We start from the raw sequence: 23,842 nt of genomic DNA on the forward strand, positions 1-23,842 counted from the left end.
GATAACAAAGGAGTGGCTACGGGACAACTCTGTGAATGTTCTTGAGTGGCCCAGCCAGAGCCCAGACTTGAACCCGATTGAACATCTCTGGAGAGATCTGATAATGGTTGCGCACCTATACTCCCCATTCAACCTGATGGAGCTTCAGAGGACCTGCAAAGAAGAATGGGAGAAACTGCCCATAAATAGGTGTGCCAAGCTTGTAGCATCATACTCAAAAAGATTTGAGGCTTTAATTGGTGCCAAAGGTGCTTCAACAAAGTATTGAGCAAAGGCTGTGAATACTTATGTTCATGTGATTTTTTTTTTTTAATACGTTTGCAAAGATTTCAAACAAACGTTGTCATTATGGGGCATTGTTTGTAGAATTGAGGAAAATAATGAATTTAATCAGTTTTGAAATACGGCTATAACATAACAAAATGTGAAACCAGTGAAGCACTGTGAATACGTTCCAGATGCACTGTATGTCTTTAAATGTATGGCCAAACACTTTTCTCCTAAAACCCTGTCACACCACAAAATTATGATACTGTATTATGCTAATGGTGAAAACAAAAAAGACTAACTTCAGATGCAAGAGGAACAGATCATTTGTGTGTGATACAAATACTTGTGACATTTCAGACATATTTTATTAGACTTTGAATAATTTGTTTCTGGACCAGACCTGGCATCATCCACGTTTTCCAGCAGCTACTGTAGAAGTGATTAATTCAGGCCGACTTTGACTCTCCCTCACAGTGGATGCAGCAAAAAATGACATAGGAAGGCTCTCTCTCCTGTCAGTGTGATGCCTCACCAAGGCATATCTTAGCTGCTCCAAGAATATTCTCCTCCGTTTCATTTTGCCACCACACCACTCATTGTTGATGGCACAACATATCACAAAGGCATTGTATTTGTATGCACTGATATCCAGGATGTTGGAAAATATTACCTAGGGCCAACAAGCGGTCTTTCATTGACAGCTGTATGGCAACAACTTTGTCCAGGTTGTCTACCCCTTTGTGTTATTGCAATCTAACACCTTGTCTGTTTTTTTGTTATCTCTGGTGCTCAAAGATGTTCTCTGTGCAATGTGCTCATCAGGAGGACATTTACATTTTTGGGGGGGCAGTAGGAGACAAATGTAGTAGTGTCAGTGAATGTAAAGATGGATGATGTTGTCTCCCTTCCTTTAGTCTGAACAAGCTCTTTTGGAAGCTGTGGCTTGTTTATTCTTCTTGTGCCCAACATTGTAAGCTTTCTTTTCAGCAGTTCTTCTCCTAGTGCATATGAAGTAAAAAAGTTGTCACATGTCACATTATGGCCAGATAGCCTGTAAGGCAGGGTGCCAATGTGTTTGCATTCAAAGGCAAAGAGCAAATGTATGATCTTTGAGAAAATCAACAAACTAACTTTCTCGCAATTAGCAACTCTCCCTGTGGCACCACACCCCACTGAGCGAAGACTGCAAATTCACACCTCATTGTTGCCCTTCCACATCTGTCCCATTCTCTCCTCTCTCCCCCATCCAGCTCAGAATCACCTAAGATCTGTATGTAACAAAAGTCTATATCTGATGTATACAAATAATGTAACTAGTGTAACATGTTTGGAATCATTTAAAATGTCTCAGTGCGTCTGGTATAGTGCTCTTATTCCCAGGTTTGTAAACTTAATGACAGCAAAGTTATAAGGTCTTTGCCAAATGCTTTATAATTCTGTAGGTCTGTCCCATCCCTGCCTGTATGTTAATGAAGTATGTCCCCAGGACTTCCAAACCTAACCACTCCCCAAATTCCCTTGTTCATGGTTTGGGTATTTAAGGAAACGTGACACATTGTGCAGGGCTCTCTGTAATCAGACGATCCCAAACAGTTTACTGTTTGTAATTTATTTCAGGTCATAGCAATTTGAATTTCTTATGTTTTGATCAAATGTCTAACTTTGACTTATCACTGTCTAATTGGAATTGATTATGTTACCTGGTCAATAAATTGTCAACATTTGATTTATTCTGACTGACTCTGAAATTGCTTTTCCCAAACGGATTGAATGATTCGTATGTTACCGCAAGTCTGCGTCAGATTAGTGATGACTAATATTTGGCATTGATTCAAGTGTACTTGGTTTGCAAAGACAAAAAGGGAATTTCCGTTTAGAACAGCAAACGCTGCTTGACCAATCTAAATCTGGGTGTGTCTTACCTCTGTTTTAATTTGATGTTTCTCCAGATAAGTGTCCATGGGAAACCACGCATGGCCAATCCAAAGCTATTATAAGAGAAGTTATGTTGGTCAACTTACATCTGTAATAGTGGCCGTGACCTCTACTGAAGAAAACGTCAAGTTACATTCAAGTGTATGCAATTCCATGGGGCTATACTGAAGTATCTTTGATTGTGTGAACGTGAACGTGACCGATCTCAGGTATATAGCAATTACCGTTTGATGATCCAATACTGGCCGCTTGTGATCGTGAGACCCGCGGTGTAGAGAAAACACGCGAGGACCTCAAAGCGACATAGTTTCTTAATCTAAACGGGTAAAGTATAATTAAAGAGTTAAAGGAATAATCAAACATTCGCTCACTTTTAATGATAGGTTTTTAATGATATCTGAGTAGACCTTTTTCATTTATGGAGTCAGATGAAATAACGAGATAATACATAAGAGAAAATGTATTTCATTTAATATTGTTGTGTTGCGTACAAGAAAGACAGTAATGCGTAGAGACCTTCACCCGTATTATTGGAGACCGACATTGGACCGATAAACGGGCTTACAAAGTGGTGACAGCCCTTCCGTGATCTCGCAACCAGACGAGCAACGTCTTTCCAGCGCAACATTCAACTTGATCCCTGCCCGGGACATGAGGTTTGATCTTCTCACCTATCTCCAGCTGCTGTGGTAAGTCAATCTTATTTGCCTTTTAGAAGTGTTGAGGGGAAGATTGTTTGCACCTCACATCTATTAAGACCGGAAACCGAAAACTCCGGTGGGCATAAGAATTAGACGGGAAACATGTCTTTCCAGGGAAAGCACAGCAGCGATATAGACGAGGAAATTATGGAGATTCTAAGCGTGCAATTAAAAAACCTCCTTGTTCGGTTAAGCGACAAGGGACTAAATTGAAAGTGGAGTAACAACAAAATAATATCCTGGTATTCTGCTGAGGAAGCATTGATGTTACAGGCCACGGTGTACAAATGAGAAATTAGAGACGTTTGGCAAATAGCTCTCTTCACAATTCCTGAGGAGCTCAGACCAAAAATAACCACAGAGATGAAATCTGGCAACATTATGAACCGAGACAATAACGAAACCGACGAGATTATCTACGAGCGTCTAAAACAGGCATTATTAGACATGAGGGGGCCGACACATGCAGATTGGAGAAAAATATTTGAAATCAAACAAGCCAGTAATGAGTCATTTGAAACGTACGCTGAACGGTTATGGGTAACATACAAAGAACACTCAGGCCTAGAAAATGCAAACCGTGACCATGACGCATTACTACAGCTTGTTAAGAACAATGCCGGCATCCCAGTTCAAAAGGCTTTATCCAATGGTGTCGACCCCGCCGAAAACACGTTCAGATCAATAGTTGACTGGGGTTCAAGAATTGAAAGCAGGTGGAGCTCAAAACCCCGTAGTGTTGCGTCCGCAAAATGGTTAACAGAAGGGAACAGCCCAGATAAATTTAACCAAAGATCTCAAAGCAAAATGCAATGCCATTATTGCAAAAAGTTCAACCATCTCATAAGAGATTGCCAAAAAAGAGAAAGAGATTGGAGAAAACAAGCAAAGCATTGCCAAAAAACGCCCTACAGCGACCTGTTGAAACTATTCACAAATTCTTTCACAGAGTTTAAAAAACAAAACTGCCAAAAGGGCGTGGCCCACAATGCGAACAGAATAATGGAAAATACCATCACCAATAGGGATATGTGGCCTCCATCCCCATAGGGAGATGAATGGCAGCCTGACAGGCTGATTGTTCCTGCTGTGAGTGCGGTTCAGACTATTCCTATTAACTTAAAACAGTACCAACAAGAACTGTGGAGCTCTGATGGAGAGCTGACACTGCACCTGCAGCAGGACCAACTAGTCAAGGTCACTGAATGCATGATTTATGACGATAAATACATCGTTCCAGAAGCCCTCCAGAAACCAGTGATAAAATCAGTTTAATTTATACTATTTTAATATAATATAGTTGTATTATAATCACATTGTAATATGCATTATATTATAATGGCCATGCATGGCCACAGATGGGGAAAGGTTATGCATGGCATTGCAGATGTATATTAGACATGTATATTTGTAGTGACACTGCAAACCAAACAACCTTACCGGCCCTGAAAATTCTTGTGATTTGAATTTCATTGGTTCTCTTATCAGTGCCAAGAGGGAGGAGTATACGTTCGTTGTTTGCTGTGCCAGAGTAACAATGTTCACAGTTAGGGAAAAGGAGGAAGCGGGAGACGGAAAATCCAACTCAAACTGTATATTTTATTTCTTTGAATCTCAATATTTATTGAGAAAACACTCAGATAAATACTAAGACTGTAAAGAACACTTGTGAGCTGACTGTAATAAATAAAACTGTTTAAAGTGTGTAATAAAGAGAATAAAATGCAACTGTGGACTCCGGAAACATGCATTTTATTACAATCTACAAGAGTAAGGCAGAAAAGCAGTGTTCAGCAAGGTAATACTGTGTTCAGCAAGGTAATACTATAGTATTACCTTGCTGAACACTGCTTTTCTGCCATTTGAATAGAAACTTAACCATGGATATGTTTTATTCTACAGTACTAAATAAATGTTTTAACAGTGTAATGAAAATTAAACAGAGTCTGGAAACATGCATTTTATTTAGTATGATTGTCTTTAAAACTACACTGAGTGCTGATATGCAACACTGGTGGCATTTGGCAACCATGACTGCACTGAGCAGATTAGACATATATTGAAAAATGACCCATACAGTTGGGTGCAAAAGTCTGAAATCACATAAAAACAAAAATCTCTCCATTTGAACCAATACAAGGAAAGCTTTGAAACTTTATGACATACAGTGAAGAAATAATGTAGGACTCTGCACTATATCTGTCACTAAGTGCATATGATATGTAATAAGCATTCAGTAACATCACAATCTGCTCTTCAGAACACTACAATCATGCTGGATAACATGGATCATCAGGTTTTGCATAAACTTGCTGTCACTAAATTTAAACAAAGTAGTAAATAAATTCTGTTACAGTAATCTAATTATTTCTAAGCAAATATAAAGTAGTGCCACACATTATATTTTTAAATTCTTCAGTACTGTAATCAGATTACATTTACTGACTTTCAATGTAATTAATTTTAAGCACATTACTAGGGTTACAAATATTTAAAAAATAAAGTAACTTAAAAGTAAAATAATTAGTAATGTGATTACTTTTTTAATCAAACCATAAAGTGATCGGATTATAATTTATAGAAGTTAGTAATTTGTAGTGGATTAATTTTTTTAGTAATTAACCCAATACAGCCCCACTGTACAACTTGGTAAAAAGTGGAACTAAGAGGAATTACCTCAAAATAATAACAAAGCGTCTCACTGCTGAAGAGTGGCAAAGAGCAGAATCACAATCACCTCTCCTTCAAGAACAATTAAATATTGCTCAACACAGAGTGGTCTGATTAATGCTCTACACTGCCAAGTTCAAACCACCCTATTATTTATCTACACTCAGCATCTCATCTTTGAAATCTTGTTTCAATACGAGAAACAATACCAAGTCACCCTGCCTGGTGTGGCCAACTCTATTATTTGCTTTATCAGTTATTGTTAATCATGACTGCAATCTCCCTACACACTGCAGATATTTAAGCAGAGCATGAATAATAAACTACTGCAGTCACTAGGTGGCGATACAGAAATAGATTAGACAGAGCCTGAATATAGCCCCATTACAAATACTTCAACTAACTAAAACCCAAACTATACTGCATGCACTATTTTTTAAGGAAAGAAATACATTATACTTGAAATATATCCATTTCTTGTGAGAACACTTCATTATGGCGTTTTAAGAATTAAAAGAAGGCCAAAGAAGAATGAGATCTAGAAAGAGAGAGTACAAATGAGGACACAATCTTCACATATAAAAGCATGATTCTTATTTAAAATGAAGCATACCACTTTCAGAATAATAAACTACAAATGAAAACAAAGCAACACTCCGCCATTCTGTTCTCACATATTTGGTCATTCAAGGTTCTTCTGACTGAGAGCACTCAGACAGCAAGCGTTCACTCCTCTCGCATTTAGCCATGTAGATAAGCAGGTCAATGGCTGTCACAACCCCAAAAACCATCTGCCTCATCTTGGGGGCTCCATCTCTCATGCCTGTAACACAGAAACTGTAACTGAAACTGCTGTCACCAGACACTGCAATGACAACATGGCCAACATTGTACTGAACATTATCTGCTTGGTATTTCTTTAAAGGGAGTTTTCAAATCAAATACAGCTTTTTTTGTGTATTTTGTGTATATGTGATTTGACGGCAAGATTTTCAGTGAATGACAATTTCGATCTGTTCCTCACAAAAAGATATATCACTTCAGAAGAGTTGGAGTCTTATAGACTACTTTTATGGTGCTTTAATAGTGTTTTTGTACTTACTAAAGCTAGACAGATGTGGTCACTACAAAGTGTCATGAGGAAAGAGCTTTGTGAATTATCTTATCATTGTGTTCCATGGGAAGAAAAAAGTATAATAATATACATATATATATAATTTTAACTTTTAGGTAAACTATCCATTTAAGTAATTGGCTATTTATAAAGATACACAGAAAATCAAGATGTTTTCCCAAAGAAAAACAAACAAACAAACAAAAAAACTCATATCTTAACTAAAGACTTTACATGCTTGGGAAAGTTATGCAATCATTCTTTTAAAAGCCTAAAATGTGCAGGAGCTAGCAACAAAACATAAGGCAATAGCAGAGATGTTTGTTAAGCTTAGTTTGAAAAAGCAAATTTCAGTATGGTGTGATACTAACTCTTGGTAGAGTATGCCACGGTCAGTATAAATGTCTTAAAACAAGAACACCATGAGCGACATTTGGCCATAAAGAGGGCATAATGATCTGGAATCCAGGAAAACAAGTGTGCCATGTCAGGACTCTGTTCCATCTTAGAATAAGATCCAGTTTGTGTAGAAAGACTCAAAACATTGTTTACCTGTTTATTAGTATGCTATGTGCTATGTACATTACTCAACAGCCGGAGATTTTAACAACAGAGCAACATTTTGTAAACAGATTGATTTTATACGCTCAGAGGTAACTAGTGGCTAGCAATTCTATTTTAAATCTTTTATTATAATTTTATCAAACAATCTTTGCAGCATGATTAACAAGTAGGACCGACAAGTTAAGACTGAAAATTACAAATAAAATTATGAGGCCTATTAATCAGAAAAGAAATGACTGGAAATAGGACATAAGCAGATTAGTAAGAGGGAAGATGTGGAACAGAGTTGAGGCAATTTATTACTTACACTGTTCATGCACAACAAGGGCAAAATTGTCCGTCTCAAGGATACGAGAGAGTTTGCCCAAGTTATCTGTTAGATGCACCTAAGAGGAGAGAAACAAATGTGACTATTGAGTGATCTGATCATCTTTGTCAGCACTAGTTACTACAAAGCATTCATTAATGCTGTAAGCACATGATACAAAACATTATTTGGCATTATTAGCTTTTCCAAGACTAAGTGACCAAAACAGCTGAAGAATATTCTAGAAAGTGTATTTCAGATCCAACGGTCATTTACAGCCGGACCAAAAAAAAAGGGGGTGAGCACTGCATTGAAAGAGTTGAGAATAGACCAAATGGAAATTGCGTAATGATGGTGAGCAGAGAGAAAGAGGACAGCTGGGTGGAAGAGTAAAGAAGACACAGAAGAGGCTCAAATGATCCGATAGTTCCTCTAATTTATTATATTATTAATCGTGGTCTCTTTGAAACACAAAAAGTGTTCGGCCTAATGTGAGCAGATCTACAGAGACTTCAATCTCAACAAAAAAGTAGAGGGAGAAATGCAATTCCTCTGCATGCCAGTCGGTCAATGTCCACAATTACTGTACTATCTGTGCTTATAGTGCTGCCTTAGGTCTTGTAAGATTATATTTGCAGAATAATTCCACAAACATGATTTGAAATGAGAGAAAAAACAGCCTTTCAGTTTGGAATGTTTCACCGTCGTAAATCACCGGCCTTCACAAGAACCCCCATCCAGTTACACCAGGCAGTTTCTGTGTAAGGACCAACAGATTTGCACAACTTTAAAACATATCATCTTAATCTAGCCTTACTAGATAATGCTGAAAATCACTTTGAACTGTGGTAACGTTTGTATCTGACAAATTAATGATTATACACTGATGGAACTCTTTCAAATGTGTGTAGCGATGTTTATAAATATAATCTTTAATTCAATATGATTCATCTCATTCTACTAAGAATGGTAACTATAAGGCTTAACTTGATTAAATGCAATGATGTGTAAAACCAATATGATTTTGTAACCAGGGATTTTCATGTTTTGTTACCTACACATATTACATCCATAAAAAAAATGTCATGTTTAGTATGTAAGTATCACGAACGCCGGTGAAGGCGCCTCCTCAATCGGCCACCGGAGATCTGACTCACCTGAGTATTGACTTTAAGACTACATTTCCCATAAGCCCGCATACCTGGTCCGATTACACCACAGCTGTTCCCTATAACCTCCACTCTATTTAAACCATGCCTGTTTGTTCACTCATTGCGAAGTCTTGTTTGCCCCGGCTACATTTCTGAGCGTTATCATTGTTACTGCTACCGATCTCCTGTGTATTGACCTTGCCCTGTATTCTCGACTACGTTTGTCTTCCACCTGCCCTTGTTGTGTTAACGCCTGTCTCTCTGATTCTGCTGTCTGCCCTGATCTTCTGCCTGTCTGACCACGAATACTGTTACCTCTGATATTCCTGTTTGCTCATTCCTCAATCCTCACCTGTATTAACCTGAGTCTGTTTTCCAAATAAACCGCATATGGATCCCAACCAGCCTGAGTCTGAGTTACAGTAAGCTTTTGCTGGCGTATGCAGAGAAAGCTGATGACAACGAATATCATGCCTCTTGTACCATTCTCAAGATATAAAAGCTCATGATTAAATATGCACTATTTTTCAGTGGGACATTTTTAAGAGTCTGAAACAAAGGACCATTACTCATCTGTTGGAAAAGACAGCTCAGTTGACCATGTGACTCTGAAAAGTCACTTCTGATTGGCGCAGGACACCTTTGGGGGATGCGGCCAATCTCAGTTCAAATAGTTCCAAACAGGAAGAACTCGCTCTCTTGCTTTCTTCGCTCTCTTCGCTCTTCTTCTCTTGCCTCTGGCGTCTCGTCTTTTCATCCTCTTGAGGCTCTTCGCTCTTCTGCCGGCAAGCGCCATGTGAGGTCCAAGGGAGCTCGGGACTCGATGTCCCGAGAAACCTCATCACTCTCTAGGGTTCACAAACCCATGAGAAGGCCTCGCTTCACAGCTAACATCATTCATACAATAAATTCGGTCACACAGAGATCAAACCTTCGACAGAACGAACTTTCGACCAAGAATCAAGCCACACAAAGAATGCAAGGAAACACCACAAAGACAAGCAAGTACATCTCCAATATTGTGCTCAAAGTGCTGGTGTATTAATTAAATAATATGGGTAATCCGATTGCAAATTGATGTAGATTCAAAGAAGGATGAAATGGTTCATACATTTTGTCAACAGACTCCATAAAGTTCATTTTCACTGTATTGATCATTTATTTCACATTCTGTCACTCTTCTCACCAACCTGTTGTATGTATATATGTGTTAGATTAGATTTATGTTTAGAATAGCAATAAGGTTTGTCTGTATTCAAAGATGAATGACTGTGGTATATTTTGATAAATAATCTCATCCCTGTTTCTGAAAGATTTTGCTTCAAAGCTGTACCTAAATAGATGTGATATTATTTCCAATAAGCCATGAGAATAATATCACTCCAATAAGTTAATTAATCATAATTCACTTATTAAATCTAATGCCGTACAGTATAAATTGTGAGCGGATACAACGAGACATTGTATTACGATATTAATGGTGGAGAATTTATTCAGACAAATAATTTAGTTATTTGTCATTTATCTAATTCATAATGGTTGTCGAACGTGACTAATTCCATTATACATTTCATTATCTAATAAGGTACGATAAGGACAGTTTAATTTAGTTCATCGCTCACATATTTCAAGACCCTAAATTCCCTCCTAAATTTAGCATGTGTGCAAATTACCCTACATATAATGGTTGTAAAATGCGTGCAAAATATAAATTTTAACTGACCCCATCCACATCTCTAAATTATATATGTAATATCCTACAGTCTATACAATTTAGCAAGACAGTTATTTTTTTGTTTGGTTGTTGTTGTTTATTGCAGTAAACTTCATCATCCTTCCAGAGGAAGAGCAGGAACATTTCATGAAATTGAGACATTTCATGAAAACAGATGGAAAAAGGGCTTTATAGCGGATGTTTATGATAAATGTGTTATTTCAATCATAGAATTGTGTGTTTATAGCTGAAAATGTTAAGAATTCAACAGAGAACACATCTATAGTTTTGATGTTAGTATTTAGTTTTAATAAATGCATTATCAGGAAAGAATATGCTGCTTCATATTGATGAGGGCTTCAGTGAAATTGGATTGTTCAGCAAACTTGAGAGTTTCGTTGGCTATGTAAATTGTTTTGAGAGCACTGATAATAGTTTGGAGAAATTTATAAAATCGACTGAGAAAAACTGTAACATGTTGTGTGAATACTTTTTTATGCTCCTGCTTCGTCTACAGTATGACAGTAAGTTATGCGTGTGTGCCCACCTGTTTAAACTGTTTGTACAGAACTTTGCTTATAGGATCAGATGGCCTGACATTCCCAGCCAGAACAGAAGAGAGCATGTTCCCCAACGTGACCATACCAAGAATCTGCCTACAGAGACAAAACAATAACATTTATATTTATTCATTTAGCAGATGATTTTATCCAAAGTGACTTACAAAAGAGGAATACAAAAATTATTTATATTTTGAGCTGTCAGGATGGTTTTGGCATGAAATGGCAGGCTTATTTCATTAATACTTGTGTCTTTAAGTCTCCAGGTGGAGAAGCTACGCTGTTCAGTAAGTCACAGTTCAGGACAGCAGCGTCATACAGCAGTCAGATGAATGTTTATCTGTTAAACTGTTTGGCAAAGTTTTTTACTTGCTATATTGCTTGGATATGTTTTCTGGTAGAGTAATTGAAGCTTATATTGCATGTCATGCTTTATGAATTGAACAATACTTGTGTGTTAACCGATTGCAATGTTTTATACATTTCTTTATTATTTTCAGTGCAGTAATTGTAGCATCTTTACTAAACACTGCCTGACCAAAAAAAAGTTGCATACTCTAATATTTTGTTGGACCAACTTTAGCTTTGATTATGGCGCTCATTCGTCATGGTTTTGTTTCGACACACTTATGCAATGTCACAACATTTATTTCCATCCAGATTTGCATTCATTTTTGGCCGAGATCTTGTATTGATGACGGGAGAGTCGAACCACTCTGTAAAACCACTCTGTCTTCTCCAGCACCTCCCAAAGACTTTCAATGTGGTTAAGGTCAGAACTCTATGGGGCCAATTCATGTGTGAAAATGATTCCTCATGCTCCCTGAACCACTCTTTCACAATTTGAGCCCAATTCATTTTGGAATATTCATCCTGGAATATGACGAGCCATCAGGGAAGAAAAAAATCCATTGATGGGATAACCTGGTCATTCAGTACATTCAGGTCTTCAGCTGTGTGTACATTGGGCGCTATGCATGATGGGTTCATCACTTTATGCACTTCCCTTCTTACCCTGATGCACCCATCACTTAAGAAAAGGGTAAATCTGAACTCATCAGACCACATTATAGTTTTCATTACTCCACAGTCCAATCTTTGTGCTCTCTACCAAAGTGAAGTCATTTTTCAGATTAGCCTCACTAACAAGTGGGTTTCTTGTGGCTACACAGCTGTTTAGTTCCAATCCTGTAAGTTCTCGTCGCATTGTGCATGTAGAAATGCTTTTACTTTCACTATTAAACATAGCCGTGAGTTCTACGGTCATGATGTGACTTCACAAAGCGTTTTAGTGATCTCCAATCACGATCATTAAATTTTTTTCTTCTGACCACATTTCTTCCATGAAGCTGACGGTTCAACACTATCATTCCAGAATGTAATAATTTGTTGGACATTTCTTAACCCAATTGCAGTGATTTCAGCTTTGATCTCCCAAGTTGTTTTATTTGCTTGATGCAGGCCAATAATTTGCCCCTTCTGAAACAACTTATTTTCCACCACGACGGGATATATTTTCCAACATGGTTGTTCAAGAAATGAGAAGCTGCACACTGCATCAGTTGGGGTTAAAAGAACTGTTGCCAGCTGAAACATTAATAACTACAATAATGATCCAATCATAGGCTCTTAAGTATCTGCTTATTTAAATCCAAACGGCGACTTTTGTTTGGGCAGGCAGTGTATTATTGGTTGTAGTTTTGAGGTTCCCAATGACTTTGTGTGTCGGGTTTAATCATTTATTTTACCCCAGTTGCAGAAATGCACAAGTTATCACTTTATATTGTCTTTTTAGCAGATTGTCTGTTTAAAAGCAACTATAGCTATGTAACAGATTCGAGGAATGAGGAAGCGGGAGACGGCGAATCCAACTCAAAGGTAAATTTATTTACACACACAAACATGTTCGCTTTTCTGCGTAACGGTGAAGCTTTAAATATAAAAAGTCAAATGGGAATGGCTGCACCAACACAACTGGGGCTGTGGGCCTGGCGCTTTTTATTTCCCTGTCTCTCACTGTGAACAAAGAAACAGCAATTGCCAGCAATTCATCTCAGATGAAAACCTTTACCGCTTCCTCTCTCCCCAGATAATCTCTCGGCCACGACCCTCGCCTCCACAAGCTACAAGTGACAACAAGGAAGTTCAACATGAAATGTATTATCTCTTGTTGTTTATCATGTACCAATGTCATAGCACAGTAATAAAATATTTGTTTAGCATGTAACCATCTTTCTATTATAAATTTACAGCCAAGGAAATAATTAAGGAAATCATTGTAATTGTTATATTGCAAATTTCTGCATATTATTTTCATGTTTAATAATGTATATCCCCATCATTATTGAATCCTTGTTATATGTTTTTAGTTTATGGTGTTTTGGTGTTATAATGTTTGCAGCACATATAGGTACTATTGTAGTATTATGGTTTACTTCCATTAAAAGTCTTCCATTGAACTCGTAGAAGCTCACCAGTTCCACTTCTTAAATTAAAAAGTGTAGTACAATACAAATATTAATAGTAGATCAAACACTTGAATAGGAGAGTCCCCTGTTCTCTATATAAATGTGCTTTGAGTGCAGTGTCAGAATAGCGCCAAGTGTAAAATTAATTAAAAATAATGTAAATAAGAGTGTTGTTTATCTTCCTCAAAGCAAGAAATATTTTGGTTTTAAATATTTTATCGAAAAACATATTATCATCATGAAAATAGCACATTATGAGTCTAAATACCTTTGAGTCATGATCACAGGTGATGTCCAGGTGACCTCAAATAATGAGATTCATCCGTCCAGAAGAGCAGAGCCGAAACACAACTCACGTAAAGTGTTCTTCCGCAAGTTGCTTGCAATTTTAACTTTCAACCACAGATGTCGCTAGAGAGCACTTTATACAGACAATGGCTTATTCTATAATGGCCAAGAAGTGCACAACACAACCAAATAAAACATGAAAACAACAGAAAGTAGCAGAAAAACTACAACACAATGGAAGTAAGCCACAACACAAATAAGCTACAACAACAACATGGGGCAGTCTGACTCAATGCATGAGCGATCATGAGCTGCTCGGAGGATACAAAGAGGTGCTCGTCCCACTGGAAGTCACTATATGATTTCTCCGGACAACACGTCAAAGGATAGCGTTAACCAAAGTGTTTCCCGCTTGAGCACATTGGTATCCGAGCGGGGGCTTCAGCCAGCATACAGCCCATTTTCACAGGACCAGGACACCTTTTAAGAGCTGCTGGTAAGCAAGAATAGCTGCAGGTTCTGTGACATCATTTTTGCATCATTGCATAGTACGGATTCCAGCAAATGTTGATGAAGTTATGTGCATTTAGTGTTCTGGTAGAAACCCAGCCAGATGTTGGCCAGAGCATTAAGTACATGTACAAGTACATGGACAAATAAGTAGTGTTTCTATAACACTGTACTTCTATAAAAGCCAGATGTTGTATTTTATTAATTTTGTTGTGTTGTGGCTTAATTCTGTTGTGTTTTCAGCTTTTATTTGCTTGCTAATTTGGTTGTGATGTGCATTCTTCGGACACCGTATAATTCAACTCTTCTATGATGAACATGTCTTAAATTTCTGAATAAAATATTGTTTTTGTCAAAAAAGAGATTGTAATAAAGAGTCACTTTAAAAGGCTGAAAATCTTTCAAATGTAAAATGATAATCTTGATAATCATGATTCAAAAACATCTTCTACCTTGAGGTGTAAAAACATTTAGTAATTTTTAAGTCATTAAATCAAACTTTTTGTTGAAATGGTGTAAAGGTTTTCCAAAAATGTATGAAACCAACATGTACTACAAAGATTACATTTCTAAGGACTTAAAACATTGACCCTTGATCCCATGCATTGCATTCATATTTCTGTCAAAACAACCTTATGTGGCAATAAATACACATTGTGACATTACATTAATTTAAGTAATCAGTATGCATGTTTGATCTCTTCATGGCCAGATGACTAAAATATTAAAAGGCTTGACAAGCTTGACAAACTGGTCATGTTCATGATTAACCAGTTTTTGGATGAATAACTTACCCGGCCTCGTCCACCACAGGTGCTTGGTTAAAAGCTTTCTCTTTCAGAATCTGAATGGTCTTCTTAATGGACACAGAAGGGAGCACAGTGAGAGGGGCGGAGAGCCGAAGTTCCTGCAGAGTCAAGTTCCACCACCTACAGAGAAGGTGGCAGGGGGAAGAGAGTCCACGGTAAGAAGAGACATAAATATTAATGTAAGAGCTTGGTATCCTGCCTCTACCTTTAGAAGCTTAACAATAACAGTACTGCATCCTAGTGTGATAATAACAGACTCAGACTTTAGATATAGAGGAAATCATAAATAGGAAGGTGCTTCCAAAGAGAACATGTCTACGTGCATACGTGTACGTGCTCACCATGGCTTGTTGACAACAAGGTCCTCCTCTCTCAGGAAACCCTTTTCACGCATCCACTTGTCGCTAAGAAATTTTGACCTTTTTGGGGGTTATGGACAAGGAATGTTTGAATCTTTAGTTTTATGCAAGAGACTTTGTGTTATCTCAGAAATAAATACGTGATGGCAGAATATTCATTTTTGGGTAACTTATCCCTTTATAAGAAATGCATCAGATGTTACAAATAACAAACCACATTTCTTAACCTCACAGTTTCAGCTGTATTTGTCACTTTCAATGCCCCAAGTTCTCATTAACCCTGGTGCTCAGTGGACATATTGCATTCAAAGTGGGTGTATTATAGTAGTACACCTTTTCTTTGATACCGGCAGTCTAGGTGGAAGTCTATAAAATCACAGTAGCATTGTGGTTGCTTAATCTACCAGACAACACAAAACACACATTCATGGCACAGCTAAGCACATTAGAACGCTGGGAACACTGAACCGTACATGTAGTTGCGGATGGAGTCAGGCAGGATCACCACACAGCGCTGGCCTTCCTTAAGCTCTTTGGCTATGTGCACTGCTGCAGACATTGCTGTGCCTGAACTGCCACCTACATAGTGAATGATAACAGAGCTTAGCTACACACTTAACATTTCAAAACATTAAAGACACTACATGTAAATGTAAGTACAAGTCACATACCACAGAGAAGCCCCTCATCTCTGATGAGCATTCGAGACATGGCAAAAGACTCATCGTCATTAGACTTGTACCAACTATCGACCACCTGAGACAAAGCAAAAGATCATACAATATAATTGTAGCGCATCGTAATTGACACTTTCCCTAAGCTCCACCACCCTTGGTTACTGTTGATCATTCAGACAAGCAATACAGAACAACCCATTAGAATGATTGAGAGATTGCAGTAAACGTTGTGATTTCAGTCAAATGTGCTTGTAAAGTGGAAATTACTGGGCTAAAATAAAGTTTTACATTGCAAATAATCTTTCATTAGCCTCTATTCAAAGTAATTGTTAAATTAAACTGCAACATGTTTCTGAACACTGCAAATCAGAACAAGAGACAATTAGAAGAACACAAGCTTGTCTAACAATATGGCGGATAGCTACATTTGCTAAGGTAGGATTGATCAGTAATGTTTTATGATGGAGCTTAAGTGAAGTGTCAGTTGCCATCAGCAAACACCAAACAGTCAAACATTTGTTGTATAAATACACACTCACAGATCGGTCAAGGACAGTGGGGATGAAGTCAAAACCGATGCCCTCCACCTCATACTGAGTTTTATCAGTCTTATTAAGCTCCTCCGGCTCAGCAAGAATAGAGCCCTCAGGGTCAACTCCAACAATCTGGGGCACAATGACACTTATAACACATTCTTTACAGAGAGAAGTTTTGGCAAAGCAAGTGCATTTATTCTTATTATTATCCAAGATCAAGCCGGGTCGTGATTCTACACACACGGTCCCTTATCAGGCTAATCAAGCCTCCGAGAGGGATAAAGGCCGACTGCGGAGGATTGTGCGAGAGAGAGAGATCGTTTAACGAACATGTCCGTCATGTGTGTGGGTTTGTCTTTTGTTTAAGTTTTATATTAAACTATTATTTATATTATCAATCCGGTTCTGGCCTCCTCCTTTCCATTGAACTACGTTACACTGGTGCCGAAACCTGGGAGGAATAGCGGAGAGAGACAGGGGGGTTTGAAGGGGCAGACAAGGGAAAGGGTCCTCTGGACTGGGGTCGGGGTCTGGGCGGGCCTCCCCACCTCCGAGGAGCCGGGTGAGAGTGAGGGGAACGGGGGGAAGGGGTGGGAACCCCGGAGGCTTGATTAGGCTGATAAGGGACCGTGTGTGTAGAATCACGACCCGGCCCCACTATCCACCCTGCCACAGCGTTGTATGCAGATAAACCTAATTACTACAGGGAAATTCCTCTTGTTGTCTATGAAATGCGGGTTAGTTCATTCAGGGGAAAATGCATGTAGATGAACCAGAGGCTTGGAAATCCTGCTGCTGAACAACAAAGCTTTACTCTAAGCTGTTTATGTGTTGATCAATGACAAGAGATGATGGAAAGGAGAAATCTTTTACAATTCTAGTTTAAAACAGACGTGTAAATTTCTTAATGTAATTCGATATTAAATGTTTCATACCCTTTATGTTTATTCTAGTGCTGTCAGTCGATAAAAATGAAATTAAACAAAGTCTAAGTGGGAGTTTGACTTATTGAAAGAACTCGCACCCACATATGTTTAATTTTCATTGTAATGGGCATTAAATATCTTAATCTCTCATCCTCCACAATATAAATCAGCCTGTAGCTATCTGCTTTGCTACAACAATCGTGAAGCTTCATTCATGATTTGCATCAGGCCACCAGTGCCAGCAAATCAATACAAAAAGCGATTGCAGACAAAATGGTCTCAATCTGCATTCTGTGATAGTCAAGACTTGACATGCATCTGTGGTAATTAAAATGTGCCTTACAAGTTCCAACTAGGCTTGTTTTGTACAACAAACAGCATTACGAGCTCCTTTCCTCATCACTTTATCACTGACACTGAATCACTGCTGTGTGTTTGTGTTGCACGTGTCAGTGTAATGACTCCGTGCGGATACATGGCAAAGGTTCTGCCCTTCCAAAAAGAGTTTATACATCTCAATCATTACGTTTTCAAACATATATTTTTCCAGGATAAAAAATTTTATTAAAAAAATGTCTTCCAAATATCCTCAAGTTTTCATGGGTTTTATTCCTTTTGACAAAAGGGTCAAAATATCTGACCCTTTTTTGTGGATTCTTTGTGGATTTTTTGGTCACATAACCACATAATGGCTTTCTGCGTGTGGGTTACACAACACTTTTGAATGACAGACAGGAGCGTATTAATTATATTTTTTTCTTAGTCTTTTTAATATGATTTATTTCTTTAATGAAACTTTGTCATAGAATATGCATTTTAAAATCATTGTATGAATTGCATTTTTTGTATATCACTGATTACATTTAAATGCACGATCTTACAGCAATCACGCTTAACAAGCCTACAATGTGTAAGGTCATGTGAACACCTTAAATGTGTTCTTTAATTGGTCATAAACATAGAAAGTCATTAACTGTAAGCAATAACTGATCAACACTGGTAGATGTTTGCCCATTACCCCAATTTCACTTTGCATGTAAGCAACTTTATCAGCATTCTTCCTGCTTATCCAATGTGTGCAAGTGTTGTCCATGACTGTTTAAATATTAATGTGTCAAAACAAGAGAAGACCCAATGATTTCAAACATCACGTAAACAGTTTTCTTGTACGGTCAATGCCCCTTTGTTCATTAAGTGATATTCAGAGTTTGTAAATAGATCTGAGGCTCACCTTGATATTAGGGCATTTCTCTTTTAGCTTGCGGGCGATGCCAGTGATGGTGCCACCAGTGCCGACTCCAGCCACCAGCATGTCTATTTTACCTAATAGGGCAGACACAACACTTGGTGTCTACCTAAAATGTGTAACTGGAGCAGTCATTCATCTGGAACCAATCGAGCCCAATAACTCAAGGACGACACAGGTGTATATTTTTGACAAAGCACTAACAGGCACAACTTTGCGGCAGCACAAATATTGTAGTTACCATCACACTGCTCCAGAATCTCTTCTGCAGTGGTGTCAAAGTGAGCCAGAGGGTTGCTAGGATTGCGGTTCTGGTCCAGAATGTGAGAATTAGGAATCTCATTCTTCAAACGCCAAGCCACACCCACATGAGACTCAGGAGAATCAAAGCGGGCTGAGGTAGGGGTTCGAACAATCTCGGCACCAAGAGCTCGGAGCACGTCCACCTGAGAGCAAGAAAGGAATTGTAATTGCGTTGACCTCGCCCAACAGGATGTTGAATTGGAATTTCAATTGGAATGAAAAGATGTGGAATTTAGCGAAATGAAATTCAAAGCATATACACAACAGATAATTCATAGTCCAACACTGCATCCTGTTTGATACTTCAATTCAAATTTAGGAAATTAATTGGAATTTAAAAGGCATTCTCAATTCTAAATGGCACAAAATGCCATATATATATATATATATATATATATATATATATATACACACACACACACACACACACACACACACACACACACACACACACACACACACACACACACACCAATTACATCTGCAAACCCAGGGCTGAAGGATCAGTGAATATTCTTGCTTCAGTGATTTTGCATTGAAAATGTAATTATTTTAAAACAAAAAACTTAAATCAAATTAATTTCTAAATTCAAATTGCACTCCAAATGAAACAAAAAAGAAAATAAATAAATAATAAAGTGATAAAATAATTATATATTATAGAATAATTATATAAAGAATTTACATCATCGTCTGTCGGCAAATCCTGAATGTGCATTTCTCTCTATAAATTAACAAAAGGTTCAGACAGTCTTTTGCTGGTTTTTATGACACATTCAGAATTATTACCACTTTTGCTGGTGTCGCTGCGGCTCGCTCGTGCGTGCGCTTCTAAAATTTATATTTTAAAGGCTCATTATTACGATTTGATATTTCTCTGTAATGTACAACAGTGTTAGCAATGTTACTTATAACATTCTTTCTCAGCCCTGGAACTCAAACCATTTTCTGATGCCCACCAACATATAAGTAATTAAATTAATATAATAAACTAGTCGACTAATGGCTTAAATTACCGCCTACAAGTCAACTAGGAAAATCTTTGGTCGGGGGCAGCTCTATAACAATCTCACCTTTTCCATACTCATCTTCTCAGGCATGACAATGATGCAGCGATAACCTTTGACAGCAGCAGCCAGGGCAAGACCAATACCTGACCACACACACACACACACACGATGGCAAGTCAGTTTTTACCAACGTCTGAGATCAAAATAATATATTTTACATACTGTATAATTAGTAAATGTTAGATATAGTGAATAACACTGTGCAAACTTTATTTTTGTATTTCTTTGACTGGTTTAACTGGTACTATTCCAGTGTCTGAACTACACAATTAAAATGAAGTAGAGGCAGCATTTCAGCATGGTACAGTTGAATAGTCAGTAGTAGCTTTAAAAGGTCAATAATACAATTACACAATGAGAATAAACACAACAAGAAAGCCCAAATGGTGGCACACACACACACACACACACACACACACACACACACACCTGTGTTTCCTGATGTGGGCTCAATGATGGTGTCCCCAGGTTTAAGTATACCATCTCTCTCAGCATCCTCTACCATGCGCAGACTGATTCGGTCTTTTATGCTGCCGCCAGCATTAAAAAACTCGCATTTAGCCACTGAAATTACATGCAGAAGACATTGATTTAAAAACTTTTTGTAAACCACCTTGTATTTGTGTTAATAGAGCTGTAATGTTGTCTGAAATCATCTTTTTAGCAGTGGGACAACTGTTTTAAGTGTATGAACTTCTGGTTATGTGCTAGTGACATGCAAATATGTACCTTCTCAGAAGCTATTAGTCAGCTATTTTCATGTCCCCAATTCTAACTCAACTGGCCAAAGAGTAATCTGTTTCACATGAAATCTCTGTGCTTGTCGAAACATGCATGAAGTTAATTTAAACCAGAGTTTTTTTCAGCTTCTATCCTTCCAATGTTTTTGTTCCAAACCAAAGCAAAAATACACATGATGCAACAACCTGGCCATATGCAAAGAAACCCTTTAAAAAGATCAGATGCACTTTATGTTTGGGTTAAGACACATATTCCAGAAATAGTCATTCCTCCAATCAAATGAAACTCTGTTCCTCTGTTCGTAAGAATGCGCAAGTCATTTTTCAAAATAATGATTTATGCTTTGAAATGCCTGTCTGAACCTTTCATTTTGCATAGGGTGTGAAATTAATACCCACAATTAGCTAAATGAGGGTACTATTTGTGCAGTGGTAGGTAATATTGCCTACCTACTAGAAGCAGCAAATGTGCCAGGTGATCTGTAAGACATCTTGTCTATAATAATATAATAACATGGCCATTGGGATTAGCTCCCCTTCAGAGACAAGAGCATCAGTGAGCTCAGGCAATGCTGTTGTGGGATGGGGTCTGGTTCACAGTCAGTGTTCAATTTATCCCAAAGGTCTTCAGTGGGGTTCAGGTTTGGGATTTGCCAGTTAATTACTTGATTTGAGAGCTCAAACTAGTGTGAAGAGACTCTGCTTCTGCACCTACGTATAGTAAACAGATACTCACAGAGCTCACACTTGATGCCAAAAGCTTTGGGAATCTTGTTCATGCGAACCAGTGGGGTCTCTCCAATCCTACTCAGAATGTTGGGAAGTATACTGGGGGTATTTTGGTTTCACACATATATACACTCACTGAGCACTTTATTAGGAACACCTGTACACCTAAGTATTCATGCGACTGTGTAAGAAGTAAATTGTGTGGCAGCAGTGTAATGCATAAAATCATGCAGATACAGGTCAGGGGCTTCAATCAATGTTCACATTAACCATCAGAATAGTGTTCATAATAAAGTGCTCAGTGAGTGTATGTTACCAAACACACATTAAGGGAAATGTTAACCATCGCCAACCACAAGTTAGTAGACTGGAATTGATTAAATGGCTGAAATCAATATGAATCTGCAGACTGTAGCATTGGTTTACACCAGAGGTGGCCAACTCCGGTCCTGGAGAGCCACTGTCCAGCAGTATTTAGCTCCAACCCTAATCATACACGCCTGCCCTTAATTTTTTTTAAGTTATCCTGGAGACCTTGATTAGTTTGAAGCATGCTAGATTAGGGTTGGAGCTAAAATCTTCAGGACAGTGGCTCTCCAGGACTGGAGTTGACCATCCCTGTTTACACCAACAGTGGATTACCACACCATCTTTCTCTATTACTCTCAAATCACTTTATTTCCCTTTTTAAAGTATGTGGCTGCATTCTTGCTTGACGTAATCAATCTGGTGTGAATTAATATAGACGCCTCGTGTACAGTATACTCACACATTTTCTATTGCACTATTCTACAAAATGACATGGCAAGAAACAGCAACTTTAATATTGCACAACTCAGGTACAGTGTAAAATAGTGTAATGGCCTTTATGGTGCCACTAGCTTACCGTTGAAAGTGGTTGTGGAGTGACCCTGTGTTTGGGTCACCAAGATTCCAGGTGCATCTGCTGGGCAAATCTGGGCGAATCCATTTTCTCTCCATTATGACCTCAGATCCATTCTCCATTTGCTCTTCATTCAAGCTGTTTACATGGTGACCATGTGTTTCATTCATATGGGAGCCATTCATACTCGACTTGTGTCCAGCCTTAAAGTTCAAGATTTCTTCTCCTTTCAGCTTGGCTTCGCCTGTGATAACAGGTTCTTCATTGGTAGACTCCCCATTCTTGAGAACCTTGGCAGCATGTGGGCAGACAGACCCACTCCCTGCTGTCTCTGAACTAGAGGGTACTGATTGCATGGCTTGCCTGAAAGAGAAAAAATGAGAATAGTCAGAAACCAGGGTTTCCTTTATACCTACTGTTTTAAAGTTATCCTACTACCCAAATGACTGTCAAAAATATTATTAGGAGGCCCTACGCAACCTAAACCCCTCCCCCATTTATGTGGGTGCATCACAGCAGATTTTCAACTCCAATTTTGGTATTGGTTTAGTATTCATATCATCCAAGCTCATACGTAACATCGATGGATCCCAACATGCCACAAAGACAGCCAAACATGCACCAGTGCGATGAAGGTCTCAAATACCTTTCACACAAAATGTACTTGCTCATATCGCTCAAATTCAACTTCAAATGCTTTACAAGAGAGGTGTGATTTATGTGAAGAAACTGTACTAGCCAAAAGACATTAACCAAATGATGTAACTGTTAAAGTTTCATTTAAATGCTTTTGATAGTTTTAGATTCATTATTAAAAAAAAAACAGCTTAAACCAACAAAAGCTGGTTTGCTGGTATCCCAACCTGGCCAGGCTCATCTGGTTTGTTAGTTTTATAGGGGTTTGGGGCACTTGTCAGTTGCCATCTGAACACCATTTTGCCCAGACTGGTAAAACAGCTTGACCACAAACCATTTTAGGCTGGTGAAATATACCAGAATATAATATTACACAATCTGGGCATTTTTTTATCCATTTGTGGAAGATATACATGCCAGATTGCTAAAGACCTGAGGCATATAGGCTAATACTGTTTGCTGAAACATCAATGCATTAAGATGGTTTAAGATAACTTTTTTCCAGCAGGGTGTAAATATCCCTCTAATATAAATCATAAACATATACTCAATTGAACTTTTCGACAAGCACAGACATCAAACAATGATCTCAATGTATGATGATACTCCTTATCAAAGACAAAGAGAGGAAGAAAACAACCCTGTATCATTCAGAATGTGTACAAAATACAATATT

General features: G+C 38.1%; 1 pseudogene; it reads right to left on the reverse strand.

Annotated features, from left to right (window-relative positions):
* Positions 1-4,495: 4,495 nt before the first annotated feature.
* Positions 4,496-23,146, reverse strand: LOC127656839 (cystathionine beta-synthase-like protein; annotated as a pseudogene).
* Between the last annotated feature and the right edge of the window lie 696 nt (positions 23,147-23,842).

The sequence above is a fragment of the Xyrauchen texanus genome, chromosome 16 (genome assembly GCF_025860055.1).
Source record: "Xyrauchen texanus isolate HMW12.3.18 chromosome 16, RBS_HiC_50CHRs, whole genome shotgun sequence".
Lineage (NCBI taxonomy): Eukaryota > Metazoa > Chordata > Actinopteri > Cypriniformes > Catostomidae > Xyrauchen > Xyrauchen texanus.